Below are 26,567 nucleotides of genomic sequence, written 5' to 3'. Positions count from 1 at the left end.
ATGGAGGGGGTATTTCACCCACACAGGGGTCTCTCACTCAGTGGATGGGGTCTGAGGACGGAGGGGGTATTTCACCCACAAAGGGGTCTCTCACTCAGTGGATGGGGTTTGAGGACAGAGGGGGTATTTCACCCACAAAGGGGTCTCTCACTCAGTGGAGGGCATCTGAGAATGGAGGGGGTATTTCACCCACACAGGGGTCTCTCACTCAGTGGCTGGGGTCTGAGGGCGAAGGGGGTATTTCACCCACAGGGGTCTCTCACTCAGTGGATGGGGTCTGAGGACGGAGGGAGCATTTCACCCACAGGGGTCTCTCACTCAATGGATGGGGTCTGAGGACGGAGGGGGTATTTCACCCACACAGGGGTCTCTCACTCAGTGGATGTGGTATGAGGACGGAGGGGGTATATAACCCACACAGGGGTCTCTGACTCGGTGGATGGGGTATGAGGATAGAGGGGTATTTCACCCACACAGGGGTCTCTCATTCAGTGAAGGGGGTCTGAGGACGGAGGGGGTATTTCACCCACACAGGGGTCTCTCACTCAGTGGATGGGGTCTGATGGTGGGGGTATTTCACCCACACAGGGGTCGTTCACTCAGTCGAGGGGGTCTGATGATGGAGGGTGTGTTTCACCCACAGGGGTCTCTCACTCAGTGGATGGGGTCTGAGGACGGAGGGGGTATTTTACCCACACAGGGGTCTCTCACTCAGTGGATGGGGTCTGAGGACGGAGGGGGTATTTCACCCACACAGGGGTCTCTCACTCAGTGGATGGGTCTGATGGAGGGGGTAGTTCACCCACACAGGGGTCTCTCACTCAGTGGATGGGGTCTGAGGACAGAGGGGGTATTTCACCCACACAGGGGTCTCTCACTCAGTGGATGGGGTCTGATGGAGGGAGTATTTCACCCACACAGGGGTATCTTACTCAGTGGATGGGGTCTGAGGACATAGAGGGTATTTTACGCACACAGGGTCTCTCACTCAGTGGATGGGGTCAGATGGAGGAGTATTTTGCCCACACAGGGGTCTCTCACTCAGTGGATGGGGTCTGAGGACGAAGGGGGTATTTCACCCACACAGGGGTCTCTCACTCAGCGGATGGGGTCTGATGGATGGGGTATTTCACCCACACAGGGTCTCCCACTCAGTGGATAGAGTCTGAGGATAGAGGATTATTTCACGCACACAGGGGTCTCTCACTCAGTGGAGGGGGTCTGAGGACGGAGGTAGTAGTTCACCCACAGGGGTCTCTCACTCAGTGGATGGGGTCTGAGGACGGAGGGGGTATTTCACCCACAGGGGTCTCTCACTCAGTGGATGGGGTCTGAGGACGGAGGGGGTATTTCACCCACACAGGGGTCTCTCACTCAGTGGACGGGGTCTGAGGACGCACGTGGTATTTCACCCACACAGGGATCTCTCACTCAGTGGAGGGGGTCTGATGACGGAGGGGGTATTTCACCCACAAAGGGGTCTCTCACTCAGTGGATGGGTCTGAAGATGGAGGGGGTATTTCATCCATACAGGGGTCTCTCACTCAGTGGAGGGGGTCTGAGGACGGAGGGAGTATTTCACCCACACAGGGGTCTCTCACTCAGTGGAGGGGGTCTGAGGACGGAGGGAGTATTTCACCCACACAGGGGTCTCTCACTCAGTGGATGGGGTCTGATGGAGGGGGTATTTCACCCACACAGGGGTCTCTCACTCAGTGGATGGGTCTGATGGAGGGGGTATTTCACCCACACAGGGGTCTCTCACTCAGTGGATGGGGTCTGAGGACGGAGGGGGTATTTCACCCACAAAGGGGTCTCTCACTCAGTGGATGGGGTCTGAGGACAGAGGGGGTTTTTCCACCCACAAAGGGGTCTCTCACTCAGTGGAGGGCGTCTGAGAACGGAGGGGGTATTTCACCCACACAGGGGTCTCTCACTCAGTGGCTGGGGTCTGAGGGCGAAGGGGGTATTTCACCCACAGGGGTCTCTCACTCAGTGGATGGGGTCTGAGGACGGAGGGGGTATTTCACCCACAGGGGTCTCTCAGTCAGTGGATGGGGTCTGAGGGCGAAGGGTCTATTTCACCCACAGGGGTCTCTCACTCAGTGGATGGGGTCTGAGGACGGAGGGGGTATTTCACCCACAGGGGTCTCTCACTCAATGGATGGGGTCTGAGGACGGAGGGGGTATTTCACCCACACAGGGGTCTCTCACTCAGTGGATGTGGTATGAGGACGTAGGGGGTATATCACCCACACAGGGGTCTCTGACTCGGTGGATGGGGTATGAGGATAGAGGGGTATTTCACCCACACAGGGGTCTCTCATTCAGTGAAGGGGGTCTGAGGACGGAGGGGGTATTTCACCCACACAGGGGTCTCTCACTCAGTGGATGGAGTCTGATGGTGGGGGTATTTCACCCACACAGGGGTCTCTCACTCAGTCGAGGGGGTCTGATGATGGAGGGGGTATTTCACCCACAAAGGGGTCTCTCACTCAGCGGATGGAGTCTGATTGAGGGTGTGTTTCACCCACACAGGGGTCTCTCACTCAGTGGATGGAGTCTGATGGAGGGGGTATTTCACCCACATTGGGGTCTCTCACTCAGTGGATGGGGTCTGATGGAGGGGGTATTTCACCCACACAGGGGTCTCTCACTCAGTGGATGGGTCTGATGGAGGGGGTATTTCACCCACACAGGGGTCTCTCACTCAGTGGATGGGGTCTGAGGACAGAGGGGGTATTTCACCCACACAGGGGGCTCTCACTCAGTGGACGGGATCTGCGGACGGAGGGTGTGTTTCATCCACAGAGGGGTCTCTCACTCAGTGGATCGGGTCTGAGGACGGAGGGTGTGTTTCACCCACACAGTGGCCTCTCACTCAGTGGATGGGGTCTGATGGAGGGGGTATTTCACCCTCAAAGGGGTCTCTCACTCAGTGGATGGGGTCTGATGGAGGGGGTATTTCACCTACACAGGGGTCTCTCACTCAGTGCATGGGCTCTGATGACGGAGGGTGTGTTTCACCCACACAGGGGTCTCTCACTCAGTGGATGGGGTCTGATGGAGGGGGTATTTCACCCACAAAGGGGTCTCTCACTCAGTGGATGGGGTCTGATGGAGGGGGTATTTCACCCACACAGGGGCCTCTCACTCAGTGGATGGGGTCTGAGGATAGAGGGGTATTTCACCCACACAGGGGTCTCTCACTCAGTGAAGGGGGTCTGAGGACGGAGGGGGTATTTCACCCACATAGGGGTCTCTCACTCAGTGGATGGGGTCTGATGGTGGGGGTATTTCACCCACACAGGGGTCTCTCACTCAGTCGAGGGGGTCTGATGACGGAGGGGGTATTTCACCCACAAAGGGGTCTCTCACTCAGTGGATGGGTCTGAAGATGGAGGGGGTATTTCACCCATACAGGGGTCTCTGACTCAGTGGAGGGGGTCCGAGGACAGAGGGGGTATTTCGTCCACACAGAGGTCTCTCACTCAGTGGAGGGGGTCTGAGGACGGAGGGAGTATTTTACCCACACAGGGGTCTCTCACTCAGTGGAGGGGGTCTGAGGACGGAGGGAGTATTTCACCCACACAGGGGTCTCTCACTCAGTGGATGTGGTCTGATGGACGGGGTATTTCACCCACACAGGGTCTCTGACTCAGTGGATGAGTCTGATGGAGGGGGTATTTCACCCACACAGGGGTCTCTCACTCAGTGGATGGGGTCTGAGGATAAAGGGGGTATTTCAGCCACAAAGGGGTCTCTCACTCAGTGGATGGGGTCTGATGGAGGGGGTATTTCACCCACACAGGGGTCTCTCACTCAGTGGATGGGGTCTGATGGAGGGAGTATTTCACCCACACAGGGGTATCTTACTCAGTGGATGGGGTCTGAGGACAGAGAGGGTATTTTACGCACACAGGGTCTCTCACTCAGTGGATGGGGTCAGATGGAGGGGTATTTTGCCCACACAGGGGTCTCTCACTCAGTGGATGGGGTCTGAGGACGGAGGGGGTATTTCACCCTCACAGGGGTCTCTCACTCAGCGAATGGGGTCTGATGGACGGGGTATTTCACCCACACAGGGTCTCTCACTCAGTGGATAGGGTCTGAGGATAGAGGATTATTTCACGCACACAGGGGTCTCTCACTCAGTGGAGGGGGTCTGAGGACGGAGGGGGTATTTCACCCACAGGGGTCTCTCACTCAGTGGATGGGGTCTGAGGACGGAGGGGGTATTTCACCCACAGGGCTCTCTCACTCAGTGGATGGGGTCTGAGGACGGAGGGGGTATTTCTCCCACACAGGGGTCTCTCACTCAGTGGACGGGGTCTGAGGACGCACGTGGTATTTCACCCACACAGGGATCTCTCACTCAGTGGAGGGGGTCTGAGGACGGAAGGGGTATTTCACCCACACAGGGGTCTCTCACTCAGTGGATGGGGTCTGATGGGGGCGTGTTTCACCCACACAGGGGTCTTTGACTCAGTGGATAGGGTCTGAGGACGGATGGGGTATTTCACCCACACAGAGGTCTCTCACTCAGTGGACGGGATCTGCGGACGGAGGGTGTGTTTCATCCACACAGGGGTCTCTCACTCAGTGGATCGGGTCTGATGACGGAGGGTGTGTTTCACCCACACAGGGGTCTCTCACTCAGTGGATGGGGTCTGATGGAGGGCTTATTTCACCCACAAAGGGGTCTCTCACTCAGTGGATGGGGTCTGATGGAGGGGGTATTTCACCCACACAGGGGTCTCTCACTCAGTGGATGGGGTCTGATGGAGGGGGTATTTCACCCCACTGGGTGAGGTTCTGTAAATTACGAATTCGTTTGTGCTCAGCCTCCATTTTTTAGTCGCCTCCATTTTATGTTGCCCTCACTCAGGCAGCGCGGCGAACGCGATGTTTTTGTCGTTTCTGCATTCACGTGTCAGGTGGCTTCTTTGCCTATGTTTACTAACGAGTGTCAGGGTCTGGCCGAGTACACTAATTTCTGTCAGAGCTGATTAATCCCCGTCCGGACTATTTGTTGGTTCGCACCATTCTTTCCTTTAAGTTATCTTATCTGCTGTCCTTCGCTACACATCTCATGCATTCTGCTGTTTCACGACTGTCCTTCTAACACATACTGCTGTGTTTTCTCTACTTGTAAATCGAATTGTGTGGATTCATTTGTAATTTGCTTAAGGGGTCGAGTGACAAACACAACCGGGAACTTGAGTTACTTTGGACTTAAGGCATTGTTTATAACGTTTGTTTATGTCTCATGCTCTTGTGTGATTGCATTTTGCATTGTATTGTACCGTATATAAACCTGTGCGCCACGGGGTTAAGTGGCAGTCTCTTTTGAACCTCGTTTTATCGACGACTTCTAAGACCACTGTACTAGCTGCCTCTAATAAATACTATCTTCTACGCCAGACGAAGAGTCCGTGTCTCTGTATCTGACAAGGCAGGTGAATCTCGGGGATTTTAGGCGTACCCTGCGCCGCCGGGCCTTAAGGCTGCGGTTCTCCAAGGGGTCTCTCTCTCCCTGGTGGGGGTCTGAGGACGGAGGGAGTATTTCACCCACACAGCGGTCTCTCACTCAGTGGATGGGGTCTGAGGACCGAGAGGGTATTTCACCCACACAGGGGTCTCTCACTCAGTGGATGGGGTCTGAGGACCGAGGGGGTATTTCACCCACACAGGGGTCTCTCACTCAGTTTATGGGGTCTGATGACGGAGGGGGTATTTCACCCACATAGGGGTCTCTCTCTAAGTGGATGGGGTCTGAGGACAGACGGGGTATTTCACCCATACAGGGGCCTCTCACTCAGTGGATGGGGTCTGAGGACGGAGGGGGTATTCCACCCACACAGACAATCTTGGCTCCTTTATCTCACTCTTGATTCCACCTCGTGGCTGTTTAATCCACCCCCAGCCACTCTCGGCTCGTTTTTCTGACTCTTGATTCCACCTTGTGGCTCTTTAATCCACCCCCAGACACTCTTGGTTTCTTTATCTCACTCCTGTAGGTCCCTGCTTTCTCCCTTTGTCACATTTTTTCATCTTTCTCTTCCTCTTTCTTCCTGCTCGTGTGTTTTTCACTCCCTTCTTATGGGTAAAAGTCTGGTGAGGGAAAATAAGTGCCGGCTCCACCTGCGATCACCGGCTCAAATTAAGCTTTAATCAACATCTTACCCCTTCTTTGATAAATTAAAGAATTTAGGGCAATCGAAAGAAGAAAAACAGACAGGAGGGAGAGGAATGAAAGGAAAGATAACACAAAAAAGAGAATGCTGAGGAAGAGAATACGCGTGAGTCACTCCATGACCGCATCTCCTCGACCCATCACTGTGGACTTCTGATACAGCGAATGTCTGCGTCTTAGCTGCTGCTTCTTGCTCAAACGCTATGGTGGTCTCATGATCGTACGGGTGGTCTGGCTCATGGTGGTCTCATGATCGTATGGGTGGTCTGGCTCATGGTGGTCTCATGATCCTAGGGGTGGTCTGTCTCATTGTGGTCTCATGATCCTACGGGTGGTCTGGCTCATGGTGATCTCATGATCCTACGGGTGGTCTGGCTCATGGTGGTCTCATGATCCTACGGGTGGTCTGGCTCATGGTGGTCTCATGATCCTACGGGTGGTCTGGCTCATGGTTGTCTCATGATCCTACGGGTGGTCTCGCTCATGGTGGTCTCATGATCCTACGGGTGGTCTGGCTCATGGTGGTCTCATGATCGTATGGGTGGTCTGGCTCATGGTGATCTCATGATCCTACGGGAGGTCTGGCTCATGGTGGTCTCATGATCCTACGAGTGGTCTGGCTCATGGTGGTCTCATGATCCTAGGGGTGGTCTGGCTCGTGGTGGTCTCATGATCCTACGGGTGGTCTGGCTCATGGTGGTCTCATGATCCTACGGGTGGTCTGGCTCATGGTGGTCTCATGACCCTACGGGTGGTCTGGCTCATGGTGGTCTCATGATCCTACGGGTGGTCTGGCTCATGGTGGTCTCATGATCCTACGGGTGGTCTGGCTCGTGGTGGTCTCATGATCCTACGGGTGGTCTGGCTCATGGTGGTCTCATGATCCTGTGGGTGGTCTGGCTCATTGTGGTCTCATGATCCTATGGGTGGTGTGGCTCATGGTGGTCTCATGATCCTACGGGTGGTCTGGCTCTTTCTTCCAAACATCTTGTGTCGGTGTAAATGTGGCCAAAGAGTGTGATCTCTTCTTTCTAGTTCACTCTTGACTGGATTCAGTCGATCCAACACCTTCCTGCTGGAGGTCTCTCCTCCTCTGTCGGGAAGCCCAGAGACTCTGGGCCTCATTTATGAGGTCTTGGGTAGGGCAGCACCACAAGGAATGTTGCTGCACTGCTCTACGTCAGAACAAAAGGGCAGGAATGCGCCGTATCTATGTGATACCTCGCATTCCTGTCCTTTTCCCCAGCGCAGGCGCACAGTGGGCTGAAATGCACCAATGCAGGCAGCCTTTCACCATGGTGCAATGCAAGGGTGCTTGCATTTTGTGAAGGAAGGGAGACATTCCTGCACAAAGTAAATCACAAGAGGCAATTTCCTTTTTCTATGTGTGCTGCAGAATGCAGCACAAAAAGAAAAGGAAAGCACGATGAGAAATTCTCCTTGTTGCACCTCCCTAACGCCACCCTCGGGGTGGCGTTAGATTCTGATGTATTCCCAAGTTCACAATTTCTTGTAAATCTGGGAATGCGTCAGGTTTCATGGGTGTTGTGTTGGAACACCCTCAGCAACACCCATGGAACGCCCGTTTTATGCAGTGTTCTGCGTGAAAGGAGCACATATTTATAAGGCCATGAAAAGCCACGTAAAGTGGCTTTACGTCGCCTTATAAATATGCAGTGACACATTGCGCCACTGCAACATCAAAAAAGTGAAGTTCCGGCGGCGCAATAGTGCCAGTCTCTGGGTTCTACGTGCACCAGCATGAGACCTGGCTAGGTGCCAACCATCTGGTCAGCTCTCAGCCTGAGTTGGCATCATCTTGCCGATCACGAGCGGCATCTCCTTTTGGATTCTGGTTCAGAACATGTTAGCCCTGTGGGACCCCCCCAGGTTGACAAATTTGCAACTTGTGATAACGCCCATTGTCCACAGTTGTACGGCCTCAAGTTTACACAATGGGATATGTTGGGGGACACATTTCGGTTGAGGTGGAGTTTTCCGCTTCACTACACCTTTCTTCCCATATCATTAATTCCTCCAGTTCTCAGGAATATTCACCATGACTGGTCTGAAGCCTTTCTTACCACCCATCATTGGTCTTAACGTTGGAGCAGAAACCTCCCTACAGATGAACATACACACAGAAAGGCTTATTCATTAGTACATCAGAAAGCGGCCTTGGAAAGGCAGACAGAAAATAATAATGAAATGCAGTATTCTGCTGAGGCAAGCAACGTGAACATTTTGCGGCCTACTTCGGGCCTAGTTAAAGCAGCCTAATAGGAACTGCAAAAGCTGCAAAAGCTAATGGAGTCACAAGTATACATAGGGGTCACTCATTACTCAGATAGCTCAGTGGGTTGTACAACATGAAATGCAAATTGTATCTATTTAGCCACGCAATGCTAACCTAAAATACTTATGATGTTATGTGACTGGAAGCATTACGCAAATGGGGTTTTCAAGTCTAACAGATCCTCCTTTTAGCATAAGTGGCTAAAAAATGCTTTAATTGCCATCAGGTAGGATCTTCACAATATTAAGGGGGGTGGCCGAGGCGAGGGAAGCAATAGGCACACACAAGATATAACACTTAGGATATAACAGAGGAATACAACACTCTTTTTTTTTTTGTAGAGTTTTATATAGCACGAACTAGACCCGAACCGAATCAGGTATCAGAGCGCTTTACATAGCACCAGTTACGTTACATGAGGACGGACACACATTTATTTTTGGCACGGGGAGATTAAGTGATTTGCCCAGAATCACAGGAGGATTTTGGCGTCGTTGCCGAGACTCGAACCCAGATCCCCAGGTCCGAGGTCGAGCGCCCTAGCCGTTAGGCCAACTCCTCACCCCTCTCCACTCTTGAACGCATCAATACTACTAGTTTTCGAAGATGCCTTTATCAATCAGCATCGGATCCTGAACTTCTTGCATCATCATAGATGAAGCCTTTGCATCATGTCCTGGTGATTACGGAGCAGGTGTTATTTTGCTTATACAAAAGAGAGCACCCCAGATGACTGGGTGGAAGTGACAGCCCACCCAGAGTGGTCCCCCTGATGTGGTAGAGAGCACCCTAGCTGACCAGGTGGAAGTGACGGCCCACCCAGAGTGGTCCTCCTGACATGGAAGAGAGCACTTCAGCTCACCGGATGGAAGTGATGCCCACCCAGCTGTCATCTCCCAACAGAGTGGTTCTACTGAGGTGGAACCGAGCACTCCAGCTGACCAGTTGGACTGACAGCCCACCCAGAGTGGCCCTCCTTATGTGGAAGAGAGCACCCCAGCTGACCGGGTGGAAGTGATGGCCCACCCAGCTGTCGCCTCCCTGTAGAGAGCCCAGCTAGAAGGATTTGCCAAGTGGAATGAGATGCGGATAGAACAACTGAGAGACTCTGGCAAGTCTTGGGAGAAAATCCTTCCAAGATCTCCAGTCAAATTCTCCCAATACACTACACAATTTCACAAATATCTTCAGCTCAAACAAACTCTGCCATCCACTCTCCCCTCCTACATATTTTGCCCGAGTCAGGTGAAACGCCCACTGGGCTCACTAGGTAAGGGCATGATTTCTCAAATCTACAAATCATTCATACTAAATCCACCCGACAGGTTAGCCCCTGTGGAACACAAATGGGAGGTGTAGGCGAGTCCCCTCGATGATGCAGACTGGGGGGCCTCGTCACCTCAATCAATCATATAACTTGTAAAGCGCACTACATACCTGTGAGGGTTCCAAGGCGCTGGGAGGGGGGGGGGCTGCTGCTATTGGTCGAAGAGCCAGGTCTTGAGTTGTCTCCTGAAGGTCAGCAGGTCTTCGGTTTGTCACAGGTAGAGGGGGAGGGTGTTCCAGGTCCTGGCGGTACGATGGGAGAAGGATCTGCCTCCGGAAGTGGTTCTCCGGATGCGTGGGACCGTGGCCAGGGTGTGGTCGGCGGAGCGGAGTTTCCTGTTGGGTACGTAGAAGGAGAGTCGACTGTTGAGATAGGCTGGGCCGGTTTTGTGGAGTGCCTTGTGTGCGTGGATCAGAACCTTGAAGGAGATTCTTTTGTCGACGAAGAGCCAGTGCAGGTTCCTCAAGATGGGGGGTGATGTGGTCGTGGCACGGGACGTCGAGGATCAGGCGTGCCGAGGCATTCTGGATTCTCTGTAGTCTGCTGATGAGCTTGGACGAGGCTCTGGTGTAGAGGGCGTTTCCGTAGTCGAGTCTGCTGCTGACTAGGGACTGGGTGACTGTTTTCCTCGTGTTTGTCGGGATCCATCTGTAGATCTTGCGGAGCATGCGGAGGGTGTTGAAACAAGTGGAGGAGACCATATTGACTTGTTTCGTCATGGAGAGTTTTGAGTCGAGGATGACTCCCAGGTTGCGTGCGTGGTTGGTGGGGGTTGGGGGGACTCCAGTGACGTGGGCTACCAAGAGTCGTCCCATGCAGAGGGGTTGGACCAGAGGATGAGGATTTCCGTTTTGTCTGTGTTTAGTTTGATGCGGCTGTACTCCATCCAGTCTGCGATGGCCTTCATTCCCTGGTGGAGGTTAGATTTGGCAGTGCGGGGGTCCATGGTGAGGGAGAGGATCAGCTGAGTGTCGTCGGCGTAGGAGATTATGTTGAGGTTGTGCTGTCGGGCGATGCGTGCTAGTGGAGCCATGTAGACATTGAACAGCGTCGGGCTGGGGGAAGATACTTGAGAGACACCGCAGATGATCTCGGAGGCATCGGATCAGAACGGGGGGAGGCGGACTCTCTGAGTTCTGCCGGAGAGGAAGGAGATGGTCCAGCCCAGGGCCTTGTCTTGGATCCCTGCGTCGTGCAGGCATGTGCGTAGTGTGTGATGGCAGACTGTGTCGAAGGCAGCGGAGAGAATCAGGAGAATGAGGGCCGCCGACTCGCCGTTGTCTAGTAGGATCCTGATGTCGTCTGTGGCGGTGATGAGGGCGGCCTCCATGCTGTGGTTGCTGCGGAAACCTGATTGGGACGGGTCCAGGATGTTGTTGTCTTCGAGGTGACGGGTGAGCTGGGTGTTTACTATCTTCTCGATGACCTTTACTGGGAACAGAAGCAGGGAGATGGGACGGAAGTTCTTGAGGTCGCTCGGATCCGCCTTGGGTTTCTTCAGTAGGGTGTTGATCTCTGCGTGCTTCCAGTTGGTGGCGGTCTCAAAGGAGAGGTTGATGATTTTGTGCAGGTGTGGTGCGATGGAATTGCTGGCTTTGTTGAAGATGTGGTGCGGGAGAGGGTCGGATGGGGAACCGGAGTGGATTGTTCCCATGGTCCTGATTGTGTCCTCGACGCTCACGTTGGCCCAGGTTGTCAGTGTGTCGTGGGCGGTGGGGTGCGGTGTGGTCGGCAGGGGTCGTACGGGGTCTGAAGCTGTCATGGATGTTGGTGATCTTCAGATGAAAGAAGGTGGCGAGGGAGTCGCACAGGGCTTGCGATGGTGGGATGTTGTTGGCGTTGGAGCTGTGGTTGAAGAGTTTCTTCACGATGGTGAAGAGCTCCTTGCTGTTGTGTGCGTTGTTGTCAAGGCGGTTTGTGAAGGAAGTTCTTTTGGCGGTCCTGATGAGGTGGTGGTGGTTGTGGACGGCGTCTTTGTGGCAGTGCGGCTGTCTGGCGTCTTGTCGCTGTGCCATATGCGAGGGACTGGTGAACGAATGGGTGCGGAGGGGGCGGGGCCGCAGGGGCGGGGACAGGGGACAGGAGACCGGCGCAGGGCACAGAAGAGAAAAGAGGACAAGAACAAGGGGCACAGAGGCACAAGTCAGCACAGGGGTACAAAGAACGGCGAGGGGTACAGAATAAAAGGGGGCACAGAATCAGAGCGGCGAGCGGGGGGCAGGGGGTACAGACAGTTACAAAGCAGGCACAAAGCAACAGGCAGCAAGCAAAACATACCTAAGGCCACCACTGGCCACCAGGGATGAGGCGCAGGTGGAGCCTGCGGGTGTTGGAGGGCCTCGATACACCGGCAGCAGCCGGAGACAGCGGGGTGATGGTGGAGCTGCAGCGGGGGAAGCGACCTACCAGGAAGGTCAAGGGTCCATACAACTATTTTAGTATATCACATATTACACTCCCCGCAGGTAACCTTTCTTCTCCCAGATGTCACCGCTGCACGCCCCCAAAGGCCAACTTTCACCATATGATGCGGTCCTGCCCAGCACTCATGCCTTACTTGTGGGTCATTTGAATGGGAGCTCTTTGAGGCCCTCGGCCCCCCTTGAGCTGACCTCCAGAGTGGGGATACTGGGGATACTAGAAAGCATGGGGGGGCACTTGAGCGGAGTGTACCCTGGTGGGCTCAACCCCGCTCCTGGCTGGAACTGGACTGATGAACACCACCTCAACTCTCGAACGAAACCATTAAATTTTGACATTTTGTTTTTATTTTGATACAGAACTCCTACAGAGGTCCACAAAAATGCATACGCATATTAAACAAAAAATACTTCACATACAATACAAAATTCTTCCTTTATACATAGCTGCTGCCTAAAAAAGACTTTTATTAAACATACTATGTAGTGTACAAAAAAAATATAAAAATAAATCAGAGCATTCGTATGGAACATGAGGAGAAATATTAAAACATGTATACAATTAAATATCCAACCATCAAAATATTGCGACATACAAAAGAACGTTAATAATTACCTAATAAATAGCCAAAAAAGGTTTAAAAAATTGATATATCCTATAGCAAACGATTACAAAACAATGGGGAAATCCAGGAGGCCATAGGAACTTGGTGAGAATTGGTACAGAACGCAGTTTTAAAGCGATTACTTGATATTCCATATAAGGAATCTTGAAATTAATTTATCACGGTACTGTGTAATTCTGTGGGGGTAGCATTCCACCCTTCTAGAGGGAGAAGACATGTATTTACTGGTTTACCCGGTTAAAGTTAAACAGAGCCTCAGCATCACAAAATGGATGCTGCTGCCACAGACACGAGTCTGCCCTACTGCTGCTGGGCTGCTGGACGAAACTCCGGCAGGGGAGGCATGGACAATAGGTTTCATGTCCAGGGAGGTGCCAGCACCTCCCCAGACAGGCTTTAGTGTATTGGGCAGGGAGGGCTGCATTCAGTGAATGCTTCCCAGACACTGCCTGGGGCACACAAGGTGCTCCATGCATTTCCCAGTTCAAACCCGTTGCTGGGGCACTCTGCCCCAGCTCTGGCGTGAAACTGGACAAAGGGGAAGGGGTATAACCACCCCCTCCCCAGGTCCTCCCATAGGAGGGACCTTAAAGATAGTCCAGCCCCTAAACTTAGTATAAGTATAGGAACCCAGTCCCTAGGACTTTAGATTACCCTGGACGAAACTCTGAAACATAAATCCTGGACCTTCGACATTCCATTTTGATTGGAAGACATCTCCCTTGTGGTCAAGGAGTGACCGCCTTGTTCAAACAGGCACCAACAGCAACTTTGCCGGTCTGCATTTTCAAGGCTCCCGCCAGATCCCGAAGAATCTGTGACACAGGACATGGACTTCCAGACATCTCTGACCCCGACCTTCGCTCACAGCAAAGCTGAGACACGTGGCGGACACGAGAGACGTGGGACCAGAACTCCTGGACATCCTGCATTTTGCAAGCTGCACCTACTTCACGAGGTATCTCAAAGTTGTGCATTGGAGTGCTTGAAGCGCCAGGCCTGCTTTCTAATTCTCACGTGGTTCTTATACCACTATTTTAGTATATGGTTTGTGAGGCCCCTAGGGCATAACATATACTGTGCAACTTATTGTATGCTAATTGAGATTCTTGTGATGTACTTTGACCTCTGACCTCATAAAGAGTACAGAGGGGTTGTGTTTAGAATAAATACATATATATTTGATATATACCTTGTGTGGTGTCCTTTCATTTGGTATTCAAGAGATTATAATTGGTAAAAGAACTAGCTTCACATGCTCTCTGAAGTCTTAGTCTGATGACTGCTGGTCCATGCTACCACTAGGATAGCTTTCTATAAGGTTGACTTTACAACCACCATCAATAAGGGTCGATTAGACTGGTGCAAGGTGCCCACTAGAACTAGTGGAGATCATATGCCAGGCTAACTTCTCATACCAGACAGAAGTCTACAGGTCTCGGACATCTGCTGATATAAATGCTACAACCTTGAAATTCTGTGGACGACTGAGGCACATTTAATGTTTTTGTGAGGAACTCAAAGGTACTGCCCGACAAGCACTGTCCCAAAAGGAAATGCGCCAACAGATGCAGCGGGACAGCTAGACTGCTGCTATAGAGCATCCAGCAAGTGGTAATGGGCTCAAGTCTCATGAGGAACAGATGTTTCTAAGGCTCAACCACTGAGGGGACCTTCTGGAGGCCACTTTAAAGCATTGCTATACGAGTCACCTCCAAATCCTTGGACACTGCATTGCAATAAGGGACCTGGCTGGTGACAATACAAGGAATTAAGTCTGATGACAACTTACCTCTAGTCGGTGCTGTTCTTGTGGCAACCCTTGGTCCGGATCAGGGCTGCTACAGTGTCCAGGGGTCTACAAACAAGAGAAACCAGGTTAATCACACATTGTAGATGTTTGCCAACTGCAATAATAAGAAATAGTGTGTGCATGAAACATTGGAACCACATTTGAACCACTGGACAGAAAGCGGGAAAGGAGAAGCATAGATGTGTCGGTGACACTGGAGACCTGAACAAGTATAAAACCAATAAGACTCTAGCAAACAATGCACAAAAAATCTCTAGGGGTAAGCACAGAGTGCCCGATTCATAGAACTAACTTAGTACAAAATCCTAAACTTACTACCATTTTGGTATTCACAGAAGGCACTTTCTCATTTCGGTATTCACAGAAGTTAGGAGTCCTAACTTTAGGACTCCTAAATGCCTCTGTGAATACCGAAAGTCTTAAAGTTAGGATTTTTCTCAGTTCAGGAGTAGTAAAGTTAGGACTCCTAACTTTAGGACTCCTAAATGACACCTATGGTAAGATTGGGTGTTGGATGGGCATGGGCACGCCATTGACACCTCTGGTCAGATTGGTAGTTGGATGTACACGGGCACGCCATTGACACGTATGGAAGAATTGCGTGTTGGATGGACGCGGGAACGCCATTGACACCGTTAGTCAGATTGGGTGTTGGATGGGCGCGGGCACGCCATTGACACCTATGGTCAGAGTGGTAGTTGGATGTACACGAGCACGCTATTGAAACGTATGGAAGGATTGGGTGTTGGATGTACGTGGGCACGTCATTGACACCGATAGTCAGATTGGGTATTGGATGGGCACGGGCACGCCATTGACACATATGGTCAGATTGGGTGTTGGATGGATGCGGGCACGTCATTGACACCGATAGTCAGATTGGGTATTGGACGGGCACGCCATTGACAAGCATGGTCAGTTTGGGTGTTGGATAGAGGCGGGCACGCCATTGACACGTATGGTTAGATTGTGTGTTGGATGGGCGTGGGCACGCCATTGACACCTATGGTCAGATTGGTTGTTGGATGTACACGGGCACACCATTGACACAAATGGTCAGATTGGTTGTTGGATAGACGCGGGCCAGCTATTGACACGTATGGTCAGATTGGGTGTTGGATAGACGTGGGCACGCCATTGACACGTATGGCCAGATTGGTTGTTGGATGGACACAGGCACGCCATTGACACTGATGTTCAGATTGGGTGTTGGATGAACGCGGGCACGCCATTGACAAGTATGGCCAGATTGGGTGTTGGACGGTGGTGGGCAGGCCATTGACACTGATGTTCAGATTGGGTGTTGGATGGGCGTGGGCACGCCATTGACACTGATGTTCAGATTGGGTGTTGGATGGACGCGGGCACACCATTGACACGTATGGTCAGATTGCGTGTTGTATGGATGCAGGCCCACCATTGGCACGTATGGTCAGATTGGTTGTTGGATGGACACAGGCACACCATTGACACTGATGGCCAGATTGGGTGTTGGACGGTGGTGGGCACGCCATTGACACTGATGTTCAGATTGGGTGTTGGATGGACGCGGGCACACCATTGACACGTATGGTAAGATTGGGTGTTGAACGGAGGCGGGCACACCATTGAGACGGATGTTCAGAACGGTTGTCAGATGGACGTAGGCATGCCATTGACACTGATGTTCAGATTGCGTGTTGGATGGATGCGGGCACGCCATTCACACCGATGGTCAGATCGGGTGTTGAATAGGCGCGGGCATGCCATTGACAAGTATGGTCACATAGGGTGTTGGATGGACGCGGGCACGCCATTGACACCTATGGTCACATTGGGTGTTGAATAGACGCGGGCCCGCCATTGACACGTATGGTCAGATTGGGTGTTGGATGGAGGCAGGCACGCCATTGACACCGATGGTCAGATTGGGTGTTGGATGGATGCGGGAAAGCCATTGACACGTATGGTCAGAGAGGGTGTTGGATGGACACAGGCACGCCATTGACACTGATGTTCAGATTGCGTGTTGGATGGATGCGGGCACGCCATTCACACCGATGGTCAGATCGGGTGTTGAATAGGCGCAGGCATGCCATTGACAAGAATGGCCAGATCGGGTGTTGAGTAGGCGCGGGCATGCCATTGACAAGTATGGTCAGATAGGGTGTTGGATGGACGCGGGCCCGCCATTGACACGTATGGTCAGATTGGGTGTTGGATGGATGCAGGCACACCATTGGCACGTATGGTCAGAATGGTTGTTGGATGGACGCAGGCACGCCATTGACACCTCTGGTCAGATAGGGTGTTGGATGGAGGCGGGCACGCCATTGATACGTATGGTCAGATAGGGTGTTGGATGGGCGCGGGCTCACCATTGACACGTATGGTCAGATTGAGTGTTGGATAGGCGCGGGCACACGATTGACACCTATGGTCAGATTGAGTGTTGGATAGGCGCGGGCACACCATTGACACCTATGGTCAGATTGGTTGTTGGATGGACACAGGCACGCCATTGACACTGATGTTCAGACTGTCAAGCTATTGTTTTCAGGATTGCTTACTGAATATTCGTTATTTATGGTAATAGACATGAACTCGCTATTATGTAACTTGTTACCCTGCAGAGTATTCAGACGTGGAGCTCTCTTTTGCATTGATTTGTTGTAATATGTATGCATTATAAAAATCATAAATAAAACTTTTTTTAAAAAATGAGGTCCAGGGTTCTTACAATGAGTTTCCTGAGTGGTCTAATTCCCTCCTTAGTTGACTGCACCACCTGGGGGATAGTGTTTGCTGCAGTATATACACTGTGCTTTGGCACCTCGTCCATGAGTGTTATACCACTGACTCCAGGACATTTTTGACCTGTCCCTAGTACAGCGCGACCACCCCCCCTCACCCCCGCGCCAATCTTGAACCCCAGGGGCAGTGCTCCAGGGGGCCAACCACAAGATGGCCACCTAAAATAACCTCATACCAGACCTGAAAACCACCAACACTGAATGCCACCTCTCCCCCCACAGACAGGAGCTCACTGTCTGTATCGAGCGTGTTAGCTTCCTTAGCTCTTCCGGTCAGTCCTGACCACCACAGGCTACTCTGTGAAGGGACGCCCAGGAACATAACCCTCTACTGAGGCGACCCCGCTCTCCACACCACCAGCACCATACCCACCGCAACCCTTGAAGCTAACCTCCTCTATTATGACCACGTAATTCCGACCCTATTCTCTCCAAATTTGTATTCCAAATCCACGGCTTCCCGTAGCTGGCCCTCCCCTAATCAGACCACATAACACCGCCCCAATTCTCTCCAATTTTGAACTTCCTCCTCCTCTCACCTTGCTTCTTGCCGTAGACTTGCCATTTTCAGCTCCCGCCCTCCTCTTTTTAGCCCGCCCCCATCCCCCTCCCCCTAACACACTACTCACACTGTGCCTCCAGAGAGGATAACCCACACCGCCCCCTATGAACCATGTAACTCCGCACACTATGCCTCCCGACAGGACAGCCCACACCGCCCTCCCACCCTCTGTGAGCCACGTAACTCCGCACGGCCGGAACACCTTCATGATCTGCTTCCCACCTGACCTCTCACCCGAAGCAAAGAAAAACTTTAAACAGAAACTGATATGACAGCATCCCGAGTCACTCTTTGCAGACACCTACCACTGTTCCTCCAAAGGACTGGTAAAAACGGACCTTATCTACACTGAGAGACACGAAGCATGGAAATACATCATCAATTCGCACCTCAAAATCTCAAAAAAACCAACACCTCACATAGCTGCAAACTAAGAATATCACTCCCCCACCGCCCAAGGCGTACTGGAAATACCACAGTAACCATTTACTCTATTGGCACAGTCCTGATACAAGCTAACAGCAACAACCTAGAGTCCTTCGATACCCTCTTCCCCTCTCTCCGGGACACACCCTCTCACGCTCCTCCTCTCCCGCACATACTCCCACACCGGAGGAACCGGACCAACCATTTGAACGCACATACCGCCTTGGAACTCACTATCAACAGCACTCGACCCTCAGCACGTGACCTTCCCCCCACAAACCCCAGGGAGTGAACGTCCCCCCTCTTCCTGTATCCAATTCTCATCCCCACCTGTCACCCACTTCGCTGAGTCCCCCTAGCCACCCCCCATGCCTGCCTCCCGTCCTCATCCCTGCCCCTCCCACAGGGAGAATAAGATACATTCCCTCCCCCACTTCAGCTCTCACTGCCATCCGCCACTTACCGCCCGATACCACCTAGCAACCCCACACTCCACACACCGCACGTCATTCACCTCACCATCCCCACAAATAACAGGACCGCCCTACTCCTCACCCTTGAGTCCCACTCCCACCCGCCACTTGCCAGCTCTCACCCCCTTCCACCTCTGGCAAACTCTCCCTACACCTGCCCCCCACACACACCAACTCACTGCGAACAACCAGACCACCCCCCTCCACACATCCACAAGCAACAAAGCCACTACACCCCTATGAGACCTCGCACCACATGACATCCCCCTCACCACCCTCAGAGAGACCAGGACCACCCTTTTGCCCACCGATGGCACTCATCTCCGTCCATCACCTGCTGGGACAACACACGACATCCCCCCCCCACCACACCCATAGACAACAGTAACCCCCCATGACCATCGTGGGCTCTCACCCCCATCCGTCACCTACAGGCTCTCATCCTCCTCCACAACCTGCCCTCCACTCTCTTCTCCTCGCGTCGAACCACCTGAACACCCATTCCCCCGAGCACACAGGATATACAGCACCCACCCCCCTACTAAACCCCCACCACCCTACACTCATGGCCTCACGGAGGCTTAGCGATCATCCACAGAGACAATATTTCTGTGACGGAATCTGAATCACAACTACAACCCCTTTGAGTGCCTAACAGTCAACATCATCACCTGCAACAAACAAGCATTTGCAATGCAATAGGTCTCGCATTAGGAAAGTTTGAGCTATTGGTATTGTAAATGACACATTTTTTATTTATGTGTAGGTTTTGAAAATAGCAAAATTAATAGCTTTGTCAATTACAATGCCAATAGTTTTAACTTTTCGCAAATGTGACACCTAGAGCATTTGTAATGGAATGTGTGTTGTATTTACGTGACTTAGATGTATTGATATTACAAATAACAATGGCTTTTAATTTTTAAAAATAATTAATACTTAAATAAAAGTTATTGTAGTTTATAATGGCAATTGCTTTTTTTTTAAACTTTATTTTCCAGTTTTGCAATGAAGGCATGACCATAAAGATACAATGCAGTCAGACGTGGCACAGTCAGCGAAGAAATGAGATGACATACATAAAGCATTGACATGGGAACTAATATTGACAACAAAGAATCAAATGCTGTGACCAAAAAACAAAATACCTTTCCGGAAATAATGATAACCAAACGATATATACTGCACTCAAGCAAGTAGTCTAGAAGCAGGTAATCAATGTCATGAGAAACTAGCCCACCCCCTCCAGGGTAATGCCAGCTTGTAGTTGGGAATCATGCCCCAAATATCCACCGGTCTGGAGGAGCGGGGAAGCAGGGTACTGAACTCCTCACATTTCACATTGCAGAAGGCAAGGCTGTTCAACCAAGCGTGTAGCGTGGGGGTACGTCTACTGCCCCATAATAGCACAATCTCTCGCTTGGCTAGGAGAAACCCCAGCGCAACTAGCCTACGGACCTTTTTGGGGAAATTCGCCACATATCCCAGAAGAGCGATCTCAGGTAGTGGTAGGAGTTGCATGGATAATATGTCCCCCAAAGTGGTATGAATGTGCAACCAATACTGGTGAATCCTAGGGCATGTCCAAGTGAGATGTGCAAAGTCAGCATTGGGGGCTAAACATTTCTGACAATGGTGGGGCCTAGAGTCGTCAATTATATGAGCGTGAGCTGGGGTGAAATACATCCGACGAAGGAATTTAAAGTGGATTAATCTGTGTCGACTGCTCAGGGAAATGTCTCTTGTGGCCCTGCAGCAGTGCTCCCACTGGTCGTCCAGGATCGGAGCTCCCAAGTCCGCCTCCCAAGCAGCCCGGATCCTAGAGTCGTCTAAGAGTGTAAGTGTCCCACACATGTTGTAGAGCTTGGACATGAGATGGGCGCCGTCCGGAGTCTGAATCAATAGGGGGAGGGGAAGGGATTCAACAGGGGCCACCGGGAAGGACCCAAACCCAGCTCTCAAAGCCGAGCGCACACGGGTCAGAATGAAGGCGTCCAGAAAGGAACACTCACTGAAGCGAGTATCTTCTATCAATGAAAATGCATGTCTGTCTGGGAACAGGTCTCTGAGTGTGTGCATATGAAATGTTTCCAGGGTGTGCCTGACCAGTGATTCCCCGGTGATCGGGAGCAGAGAGGAATTGGGCAATGGCAAAGCGTGGGAATTTAGGGAGTCAAGACCTAATAAACGGCGTAGTCTGCTCCAAGCCCAGCAAGTGGTAGATACCGTCTGTACATCCCGAGGATCACGAGGGAAACCGGTTGGGAGGAGTGTGAGAAGTTGTCGTGGAAGTATGAGATCGGCCTCAGGTTTCAAATACGGGATGCGTGAGTCAGGGTGGAACCAGGCGTATGCGTAACAGCATTGCGCAATTAAATAATATAAATAAAAATCTGGAACGCTGAGCCCACCTCTGTCTGCGGTAATGTCAGTATCTTCCAACAGACCCGGGGTGTCTTGTCTCCCCAGACCAGCCACAGCAATTTGGAGCGGAGCTGCGAAAAAAAGGTCTTGGTGAGGGGGATGGGAATATTGTTAAAATAATACAAAAATCGGGGCAGGGCTATCATCTTAATAATGGTAATTCGACCCGCTATGGATAAGGGCAGACGGAGCCACCTCGTGACCTGCGACTCCAGAGAACTAATGGCGCTACCATAGTTGAGGCTGAGGATGGAATTGGCGTCCAGGTGGATGTGGACGCCAAGATATTTGACAGAGTCATCACACCATTCCAACGGAAATTCACACTGCCAGGGAGTGGTGCTCGACGTAAGGGGAAATATAACGGATTTATGCCAATTAATGTGGAGTCCAGAGAACTCACCAAACCGTATAATCTCGCGAATTAAGGGTGATAGGTTGTCCTGGGGCATGAGAACATACAACACGGTGTCGTCAGCGTACATTGACAATAACAGAGGCCCGTACGGAATTGTAGACCACGCTGCAAGTGGTTCTCTTGGAATTGCCTGGCCAGGGGGTCCATGGCCAAAATGAACAGAAGAGGGGATAAAGGGCAGCCGTGCCGCGTGATAAAGGTAACGGATCAGTAAGCGTGCCATTAAGGCGAAGGCGGGCCGTGGGTTTAGTGTATAATAACGCAACCGTCGCGACAAAACATTCCGGCATGCTCTTATGACGCATGATGGAAATGAAGAAGGGCCATTCGAGGGAATCAAGCGCTTTTTCCGCGTCAAGTAAAATCACGGCCGCAGGGGTGGAGGGCTCGATTCGATGTAATACAGTGAACAGCGTCCGGAGATGAAGCAAGGTGGATCTGCGGGGAACGAAGCCCGACTGTACCGGCGATATGATGAATTCCATTAATAGCGATAGTCTGATGGCAATGACTTTGGCCAGGATTTTATAGTCCAGGTTCAAGAGGGATAACGGTCGGTAAGAGCCGCAGAGCCCGGGGTCCTTCCCAGGTATAATGGCAATAGCTTTAACTTTTGTAAATAACTTTTGTGAAGATTATGTTCGGTGTATTTTATTGTGACGAAAATCCAAGAACAGAAGTGATATATTAACATATTTTTGTGACATTTGCAATAAAGCTTGAAACATTGAGAGAACATATTTGAACCAGTTGTTGTTTATTGGTTGCACAGATTGAAGCTGTGGTGGGGCTGAGTGATGTTCTGGTGGCGACGAGTGATGCTGTGGCATTCAGTGATGCTGTGGTAGCGCATAGTGATGTTGTAGTGCCCCTGAGTGATGCCGTGGTGCCCCTGAGTGATTCTGTGGTGGTGCTGAGTGATGCTGTGGTGATGCGATGGATAGATAGATAGATAGATAGAGTGAGGGCGATAGATAGATAGAGTGAGGGCGATAGATAGATAGAGTGAGGGCGATAGATAGATAGAGTGAGGGCGATAGATAGATAGAGTGAGGGCGATAGATAGAGTGAGGGCGATAGATAGATAGAGGGAGGGAGATATATAGATAGAGGGAGGGCGATAGATAGAGTGAGGGCTATAGATAGATAGATAAAGTGAGGCCAATAGATAGATAGACAAAGTGAGGGCGATAGATAGATAGATAGATAGATAGATAGATAGATAGATAGATAGATAGATAGATAGATAGATAGATAGATAGATAGATAGATAGATAGATAGATAGATAGATAGATAGATAGATGAAGTGAGGGAGATAGATAGATAGATAGCTAGATAGATAGATAGAGTGAGGGCGATTTATTTATTTATTTATTTATAGTGTTTTATATAGCGCGGACAAGACCCGTGGGTATCAGAGCGCTTAACATAGAAAGATTACAGATTGACATTATAATAGCAATTATAACAACAAAACAGATATGAGGTAGAAGGCGATATGCTATAAGGGGTGATTAGATATATATATTCCTAACACCTGTGCAATTAGCATTAAGAGGTGAATAAGGCTTAGCTTGTGTCATAAGCATATAGTCAAGCTCGGTGAGGTAGGGTTACATAGCATTACCAGTGCAATTACATGTGCAATTAGCATTAAAAGTTGAATAGGCTTAGCTTGTATCAAGCATCATATAGATAAACAAAGTGAGGTAGAGGTTATATAGTTTTGGCTGTGAGATACAGTATATAAGATCACATATATATGAGGTAGCAGTAAAGTGTACAGCCGAGGCTTGAACGGGGAATCAGTCATTTGTCAGATATTGATCTTCAAATTATTCATGATGAGTACAACCCTCTTTTGGCGTAAATGTTCATACCAGTGATCTGTAGGCTTCCCTATGTAGGGTATTTACTCATCATGTGGCTCTTCAGTTCCCGTTTGAATGTTACAGTATTTTGAATCTTCCTGATATTTGGAGGGAGTGAATTCCAGACTCTAGGGGCGGCTCCGGAGAAAGCTCGGTCATAGGTCTTTTTCTTACGGAAGAAGGCTGGCCGCAATAGCAACTCTTTAGCGCTTCTAGTTGGTCTGTTACCTCCCGATAGCCTAATTTTCTTGGCTAGATATCTAGGCGTGTTGTAGTGAACCGCTTTGTGGGTAATACAGGCCATCTTCATTTGAATTCTGGCCTCGTAAGGTAGCCAGTTTAGTGCTTTCAGGTGGGGAGATATGTGATTGAATTTCTTAGATAGATAGATAGATAGATAGATAAGATAGATAGATAGATAAATAGATAGATAGATAGATAGATAAAGTGAGGGCGATAGGTAGATAGATAGATAGATAGATAGATAGATAGATAGATAGATAGATAGATAGATAGATAGATAGATAGATAGATAGATAGATAGATAGATGGCGATAGATAGATAGATAGATAGATAGATAGATAGATAGATAGATAGATAGATAGATAGATAGATAGATAGATAGATAGATAGATAGATAGATAGATAGATAGATAGAGTGAGGGTGATAGATAGATAGAGTGAGGGCGATAGATAGAGTGAGGGAGATAGATAGATAGACTGAGGGCGATAGATAGTCTGAGGGCGACAGATAGATAGAGTGGGGGCGATAGATAGATAGATAGATAGATAGATAGATAGATAGATAGATAGATAGATAGATAGATAGATAGATAGATAGATAGATAGATAGATAGATAGATAGAGTGAGGGTGATAGATAGATAGAGTGAGGGTGATAGATAGATAGATAGATAGAGTGAGGGCGATAGATAGATAGATAGATAGATAGAGTGAGGGCGATAGATAGATAGATAGATAGATAGATAGATAGATAGATAGATAGATAGATAGATAGATAGATAGATAGATAGATAGATAGATAGATAGATAGATAGATAGATAAAGTGAGGGCGATAGATGGATAGAGTGAGGGCGATAGATGGATAGAGTGAGGGCGATAGATAGATAGAGTGAGGGCGATAGATAGAGTGAGGGCTATAGATAGATAGAGTGAGGGCGATAGATAGATAGAGGGCGATTGATAGAGTGAGGGCTATAGATGGATAGAGTGAGGGCGATAGATAGATAGAGTGAGGGCGATATATAGAGTGTGGGCAATAGATAGAGAGAGGGCGATAGATAGATAGAGTGAGGGCGATAGATAGATAGAGTGAGGGCGATAGATAGATAGAGGGCGATTGATAGAGTGAGGGTGATAGATGGATAGAGTGAGGGCGATAGATAGAGTGAGGGCGATAGAGGGCTATAGATAGATAGAGTGAGGGCGATAGATAGAGTGAGGGCAATAGATAGAGGGAGGGCTATAGATAGATAGACTAAGGGCGATAGATAGATAGAGTGAGGGTGATAGATAGATAGAGTGAGGGCGATAGAGGGCTATAGATAGAGTGAGGGCGATAGATAGATAGAGTGAGGGCAATAGATAGAGTGAGGGCGATAGATAGATAGAGTGAGGGCGATATAAAGATAGAGTGAGGGCGATAGATAGATAGAGTGAGGGCGATAGAGGGCTATAGATAAATAGAGTGAGGGCGATAGATAGATAGAGTGAGGGCGATAGATAGAGGGAGGGCGATAGATAGATGGACTGAGGGCGATAGATAGATAGACTGAGGGCGATAGATAGATAGACTGAGGGCGATAGATAGATAGATAGACTAAGGGCGATAGATAGATAGATAGATAGATAGAGTGAGGGCGATAGATAGAGTGAGGGCGATAGATAGATAGAGTGAGGGTGATAGATAGATAGAGTGAGGGCGATAGAGGGCTATAGATAGATAGAGTGAGGGCGATAGATAGATAGAGTGAGGGCAATAGATAGAGGGAGGGCGATAGATAGAGTGAGGGCGATAGATAGAGGGAGGGCTATAGATAGATAGACTAAGGGCGATAGATAGATAGAGTGAGGGTGATAGATAGATAGAGTGAGGGCGATAGAGGGCTATAGATAGAGTGAGGGCGATAGATAGATAGAGTGAGGGCAATAGATAGAGTGAGGGCGATAGATAGATAGAGTGAGGGCGATAGAAAGATAGAGTGAGGGCGATAGATAGATAGAGTGAGGGCGATAGAGGGCTATAGATAAATAGAGTGAGGGCGATAGATAGATAGAGTGAGGGCAATAGATAGAGGGAGGGCGATAGATAGATGGACTGAGGGCGATAGATAGATAGACTGAGGGCGATAGATAGATAGACTGAGGGCGATAGATAGATAGATAGACTAAGGGCGATAGATAGATAGATAGATAGAGTGAGGGCTATAGAAAGAGTGAGGGCGATAGATAGATAGAGTGAGGGTGATAGATAGATAGATAGATAGAGTGAGGGCGATAGAGGGCTATAGATAGATAGAGTGAGGGCGATAGATAGATAGAGTGAGGGCAATAGATAGAGGGAGGGCGATAGATAGAGTGAGGGCGATAGATAGATAGAGTGAGGGCGATAGATAGAGGGAGGGCGATAGATAGATGGACTGAGGGCGATAGATAGATAGACTAAGGGCGATAGATAGATAGATAGAGTGAGGGCGATAGATAGAAACACTGAGGGAGATAGATAGATAGACTAAGGGCGATAGATAGATAGATAGAGTGAGGGCGATAGATAGAGTGAGGGCGATAGATAGATAGAGTGAGGGCGATAGATAGATAGAGTGAGGGCGATAGAGGGCTATAGATAGATAGAGTGAGGGCAATAGATAGAGGGAGGGCGATAGATAGATAGAGTGAGGGCG

General features: G+C 50.1%; 1 protein-coding gene across 1 annotated transcript in view; it reads right to left on the bottom strand.

Moving 5' to 3' along the window:
* Positions 1-26,567, bottom strand: part of LOC144805974 (uncharacterized) — an 80,962-nt gene that overhangs the window by 38,642 nt on the left and 15,753 nt on the right. Inside the window, exon 2 of the mRNA XM_078672436.1 lies at positions 14,658-14,723. The gene's annotated coding sequence lies outside the window, so the exon portion shown is untranslated. The remainder of the gene's footprint in view (positions 1-14,657; positions 14,724-26,567) is intronic.

This window comes from Lissotriton helveticus (assembly GCF_964261635.1).
Source record: "Lissotriton helveticus chromosome 1_1 unlocalized genomic scaffold, aLisHel1.1 SUPER_1_unloc_37, whole genome shotgun sequence".
NCBI classification, from domain to species: domain Eukaryota; kingdom Metazoa; phylum Chordata; class Amphibia; order Caudata; family Salamandridae; genus Lissotriton; species Lissotriton helveticus.
The sequence above is the reverse complement of the archived record's forward strand: the minus strand, read 5'-3'. Positions and strand labels throughout refer to the sequence as shown.